At 40.1% G+C, this 6,520-nt stretch overlaps 1 non-coding gene across 1 annotated transcript; it reads left to right on the top strand.

Annotated features, from left to right (window-relative positions):
* Positions 1-1,378: 1,378 nt before the first annotated feature.
* Positions 1,379-1,561, top strand: LOC147526372 (U2 spliceosomal RNA). The gene has a single exon (XR_015222942.1). It is a non-coding gene; the product is annotated as a U2 spliceosomal RNA (small nuclear RNA).
* Positions 1,562-6,520: the final 4,959 nt, after the last annotated feature.

The following is a 6,520-nucleotide window of genomic DNA, read 5'->3' as shown; positions in this document are numbered from 1 at the left end:
CATGCGTATTTTCAAACAGCCATCTGCCTTGAAACACATAGGCAACATTTCAATGTCTTATCATTTTTCCACTTCTTCTAGTGGCTTTCAGTACACTTTACCTATACATCTACTTGTGCTACCTATGATAGGAAAACATTCACACACTCAATGTTTTTAGACTTTTAAACTTATTTATTATTTTATTTATTGATGAGATAGTTTTTAATTCCAATTGGCATTGCTCATCCAAAAGCAAGCTTGAGAGTGCACAGAAAAAGCCTGTTTTCCTGTAGAATCTGTTTGATCGAAAATTGCAGTTGAATCCTGATCACAGAATCACAGAATGTTAGGGATTGGAAGGGACCTCAAAGCATCATCTAGTCCAATCCCCTTGCTGGAGCAGGACCACCTAGATTAGATCACACAAAAATGCATCCAGGTGGGTTTTGAACATCTCCAGAGAAGGAGACTCCACAATCTCTCTGGGCAGCCTGTTCCAGCGTTCTGTTACCCTTACTGGGAAGAAGTTCTTCCTCATGTTTAAGCGGATCCTCGTATGTTTCAGCTTATATCCATTTCCCCTTGTCCTATCATTGGGTGCCACTGAGAAGAGCCTGGCTCCATCCTCATGACAGTCACCCTTTACATATTTACAAACATTAATGAGGTCCCCTCTCAGTCTCCTCTTCTCCAAGCTAAAGAGACCCAGCTCCCTCAGCCTTTCCTCATAAGGATGATGCTCCACTCCCTTAATCATCTTTGTGGCCCTGCACTGGACTCTCTCCAGCAGTTCCTTGTTCTTCTTGAACTGAGGGGCCCAGAACTGGGCAAAATATTCCAGATGCGGCCTCACCAGGGCAGAGTAGAGAGGGAGGAGAACCTCTCTGACCTGCTAACCACACCCCTTCTAATACACCCCAGGATGCCATTGGCCTTCTTGGCTACGAGGGCACATTGCTGGCTCATGGTCATCCTGCTGTCCACCAGGACCCACAGATCCCTTTCCCCTGTGCTGTTCCCCAACTGCTCAGTCCCCAACTTGTACTGGTACATGGGATTGTTCTTACCCAGATGCAAGACTCTACACTTGCCCTTGTTCTATTTCATTAAATTTCTCCCCACCCAACTCTCCAGCCTGTCCAGGTCTCTCTGAATGGCAGCACAGCATTCAAGTGTGTCAGCCACTCCTCCCAGTTCAGTGTCATCAGCAAACTTGCTGACCGTGCACTCTATTCCCTCATCGAAGTCATTGATGAATATGTTGAACAATACTGGTTCCAGTACCGACCCTTGAGGGACTCCACTGGATACAGGCCTCCAACTGGACTCTGTCCCGTTGACCACTACTCTCTGGCTTCTATCCTTCAGCCAGTTCACAATCCACAAGTCATTCACAATCGCTTCTCAGCCTTTTGGCTAAGATCAAGTGTAGTGTGTGTAGTATGAATTCTATACTAATAATGGTCTCAGACTTATGGCTTACCCCCAAGATTTATTGAGAAATTATTTCATCGGCTAAGCTGATGTAAAGGTACTATATACTTGTCATTAATTTACTCACTTGCAAAATTAAGATATTTTGATTTAGGCTTTAGCAAGACGGTATTTCTACAGCACTTTTCATCCTGAATACCTATGCAAAATCAGGAGTGTTCAGTGCTAACAGGGAACACTGCACAGGTGCTGGGTCTAAGCACCCTGAGCACACTATTTCACAGCTAGCAGCACAGGGCATGACAAGTCTAAAATTCAGCAGTAGATTACCGCAGAGGGCAAGAGAAGAAAACTTGACAAAACTGTGGCAGAAACAGAAAAAGAGAACACTAAGTTCTGCCTTGTGTCACGTGAGATATGAGAGAATTTAACTTTTTTAAGAGATGAAAGCAACAAAAGAAAACAGTACACTGGAAAACCATTTCTCTGGGTATCTAGCAGTCAATAAGCCTATGAAAAAAAATGTCAGCTCAGTTTTACACAATCTACTGAAAATACCAATAACGGAGTTATAAACTGAACACTTCTTAAAACCTGCTACTTTTCAATACCATGTGTCATACTTGTTTGGCCTTCAGCCTGTAAGAGGTCAGCTGCCTCAGGAGTAGGGAGCTACTATGCCAACAGAAAGCAGCTCTTAACCAAGACGTACATTCCCCTAAACCCCCTGCAGCCCACCCCTTTTCCAAGTGTAGTCTGAAAGAGAAATCGGCAATGCTGCACCTCTCTATATCTCACACATGTTCCTACAGGCATGCAGTTTCCAAAGCGAAGATTCAATGTCTTGAAGAGACAAAGCTACAGGAAGGAAACTTGCCTACTGTCTCCAGAAGCAAAGTCCTGTCTTGAATCCCGCTGGTACAGCAGATGAGCTAGAAATCAGAGGGATAAAGAAATAAACTCAAACACAAGAAGATGACTGTTTCCAAGAGTAATTGCTTACCCAAACGGTCATAAAGAGACTGACACTGTGGTTACCAAAGTCTAAGAAAGCAATCTTTTAACTTCTCTGTAAACCCAATATAAAATAGCCACTAACACTTTGTTCTGCAATCGCATCTTCCATGGTGCGCAAGGTAGTGCCCAAGTAAGAGTTCAGGAGCTGAGTAGGTAGCAGCCCAACTGAAGAAGCCATCAGGTAGTTGGGTAGTGACAAATCTGTAATTGCGAAGAATAGCACCCTGTGCTTGTTATCTATGGAAGGCTATTTGATAGCATGTGAGATGAAGCAATTGAGTACATGGCAAACCCCATCACAAAGAATCAATCATGGCCATCTCCCTGCATAAATGTCAAAAACTGAAGGTCTAGAAGACTGAAATGCCATTGGACCTACGGTGACCCTTGCTAATGATTTCCACACTGCTGGTGGTGAAGTTGTTGCACTGCCCTCCACATCACAGCTCTCAGCTCAAAATCAGAAAACTTTCTCCTGCTGCAACTTTGAAGAAACTAAATTTCTTGCCCTAGGTTTAGAAAAGGCATTGCACTAATAATCTGCAAATTTGTTATATGTCTGTGTGTTAACTGTTCGTTATTGTTTCAACTATGACTGAATTAGAAAAAGGACAAGGACAAGAAGCAGTGGTTTAAAAGGACAAGAAGTAATGATTTACTAGGGCGTGTGACAGCAGATGGTACTGGTTACAGGTATGTGTTGGATAGACCAGACGTGAGTCATCGCTCTGTTTACATGAGTGAAACTGGAGTATCAAGAGCAACATTTACAGAAATATCCAGCAGATCAATCAGTGAATTTACATGATACTAAATATACATTTATAGGCTACGATTGTTCCACCACTAAAAACTGGAGGGAAAGATATTCTAAGAATAAATGAAGAGTACACAGTTATTGTACCATATATGGCCACATTAGACATAGACTCAAATAGAAGGGGGTTGAAAACTGATGTACATTTATTTTGAGATTAAAAGGTCAGTTCTGCATCAAAATTGAGTAATTGGTTTAGGCAGGAGGAGAGGTTGGATGCAGAACAGACACTCAGCTCTCCATTCAGCACTGCCGAGCAGACCCCCTGCATTAGAGGGACAGAGCTATGGTCTTTGAGGTAAAGTAGTGGCACTGATGGAAATCAAGCGTGAAATTAAGTCACAAAAGGTCAAACAGAATTCTCATTTCAATCATCACAGACAAGTTTTATGATCCAAGAAACAGGACCTTAAAGGCCTTTAGCCACATTTTTAAGAGGTATACAATTCTCCAAGTGTGGTTCTCTCACCGAATCCCAAATAGTGTAATGAAAACAGTCCTTATTAAAATAAAGCACTTGAAGTATGTTGTCAGAATGTATATGAATCAAGGGGTAAGGCTTCGTGGGAGTACTTGGAATATAAATGTTAAATTCCCCTCAGCTGAAGTAGAGGAAGAATGTATACAAAAGAAAATTACAAATGGAGAAAAGTGAAGTGTTTTTACATTATCGGCCAAGGGGAAGCTAACTGGGGGTGATATCCAATATGGGAAATGATGTATTTTTACAAATAATACCTCAGAGGTTGTTGAATTAATGTGTTCTTTTGCCAAAGGGTGCTTTGTGGACCATTACAAGAAATGTATTTTTTTTTGGTAACAGTGCCTTTGAAAGCCACTGTAGCTTATTCACACATACACAAAGCATTTACCTATGCAGATTGAACAACTCAGCATAAAATCCCTCATCATGTGGAAGCGTACCTGTCGTGGAAGATATGTGACAAGATATCAGGGAATATATTTACCTGAAGAAAACTGAAGTGGATAGAAGGTTTAGATATTGTAATTTATACTGCTTCTTTGGTGAATAGATCATTGTCCATTCCCTTTTGCAGCACCTGAGCTTGCCCAGCACTGCGTCCCATGCTGGCATCCTGCCCAGGGACACCAAGACACGTCTATGTTGGTTGCTGCTCCAGATATCTTACTGTCTTCTTCAACTATTTTCTGCCTTTACAATCTTCCTTCTTGGAAACATCTGATGGGTGTTTACCCATGGAAACAGAACTTCTGCTTGTTTGTAAAGCAAATACAAGAATTAAATCCATCCCAAATTTCTGCCATGTGTCTCCTGTCATCCCCTCAGATTTCTATTCCTTAAAAAGGACCTCTATGCCAATGTCTTTCCATGTGCTTCTTTTAATAATCAACCACCATGACCCTTTAAATGGGACCTCCTTTTTTACTGGAGCTACCTGACTGTTAAGTGTAACCACATGTACTGACTGCTCTCTGGCCCCAGTTAAATTTCTTTTTTCAAGCAGGGTCTGTTGTACCTTGATGATTGTAAGCAGTTTAAAGATTTACCTACCCTTGTTTGAAACACTCCGTGATTTCTATTGGGACTGGAAAAAAGAGAAGCCTCTGCAAATAGGACAAATGGTTGCCTGAGCAAGAGTCCATCATGACTGTCTGTAGGAAGCAGTCACCCTTGTTTAATTGAAATATCCATGGTGTTGAAGTATTATCACTACACAGTTGACATTAACTAATTTGAGGTAACTAAGATGTGGTGCATCATTTCACTCCAAATGCTACAGATAGCAAAGGGCTTACTACCTCCATGAATTAATGGCTTTTTCACACTATTTAATAAATTTCCAATGTACAGACAACTTTGCTCAGTTAAGCGTAAACATTCAGCTACAGAACAAATAAGGGACATAAGATCTGAATAATTATTGTTTAATAATTCAAGATACAAAATTTTAAATCAAAATGTGTCCTCAAGATTTTGACTTTTTATAAAATAATAAGACAAAAAAATGTGGTTTTTTAATTCTGTTTTTATCCCATGTTTTGACCTGCTTTAAGGATAGTCTTTCTTTTTTAGCTAGCAGATTCGAAAAAAATTGTTGTGACACAATAAAGGTTTGACTGATTTCACTATAAATGAAAGCCTAAGAAATACTAACTTCTGTAAAGTAACATCAGTGATCAGCAAAATACTGCATTACAGGATAAAATAGCACTGGTAAAAGTTCCATGAGAATTTGACTGGATTCACTTCTAATTCCCACAGTCTGATTCAAACTAAAATGTGGGCTTTGACAACTAAAACAATGCTGCAGAATAAAAAGAAGCTCTCACTGGAAGAGATGGACTTGACCATGGATATTTTAATGAGGGGTCACGCTTCTATACCAGAGATAATAATCCCCTTTCATGGGTGAGAAATCTTTTATTTCATCATGAAAGCTATACTTGAGTATTACATTTGTTCACATTCAGTTATGGGATCCGAGTGTGCAATAGTGCTTTGTCGTCCCCCGAGCTGTGCTTCAACTCACAATGCGAATGTCACACTGGGGATGGGTGACTTGACATTGACAAGTGATTTCTTGGCTTTTAGAAAAAAACTTCTCCACATGACAGGTCCATCACACTATAAGGCAATTGTGCTCTTTCACTCTCTGTCTTACATAGCAAGACACACCACAAATGAAATACTGCGCAAGGCAAGGTGCGGAAGAATGATGTTGTCCCTGAGATACTACTAATCTTTCTGATTTTCCACCGTGCATTTGCTTAACTTAATAACTTATAAATTAACAGATTTATGAATCACATAGGGCAGTTTACTCGTTATACATCATCTTATATATTGATAATGCTATGAGAATATTAAATGCAATAATTCATAACGCTATGCTGGGCAAGCTTTCTGAAGTAATTAAGTCCCTGATTTAAATCCCACTGAAATCAGTAATATAAACAGTGGATTTCATGAGCTTTGGACTACTCCTGCTTTACTGTACTCCTGCTGTTCCAGCTCTGGACTTAGTTTCTTGGTAAGTATAGGTACTTCAGATGAAAAACGTACATTGTGAGCAAGTAATTTCACCTAATAATTTTCCCAGATGTGAGTATTATTTTCATAAATTGACATCGTGAGTTTATTGGGCCACAGAATTCATTATTTTTTTATCCAGTCAGAGCATATCAGAATTTCAAGTCCATCATGCAATCAGCTGGTCTACAAAATAGACATCACGAGCAGAGAGGAATGTGCACTGATTGCAATACTTTGTACAGAAACAGTGAAGT

The sequence above is a fragment of the Tauraco erythrolophus genome, chromosome Z (genome assembly GCF_009769465.1).
Source record: "Tauraco erythrolophus isolate bTauEry1 chromosome Z, bTauEry1.pri, whole genome shotgun sequence".
Lineage (NCBI taxonomy): Eukaryota > Metazoa > Chordata > Aves > Musophagiformes > Musophagidae > Tauraco > Tauraco erythrolophus.
This window is presented reverse-complemented; position numbering and strand designations above follow the sequence as displayed.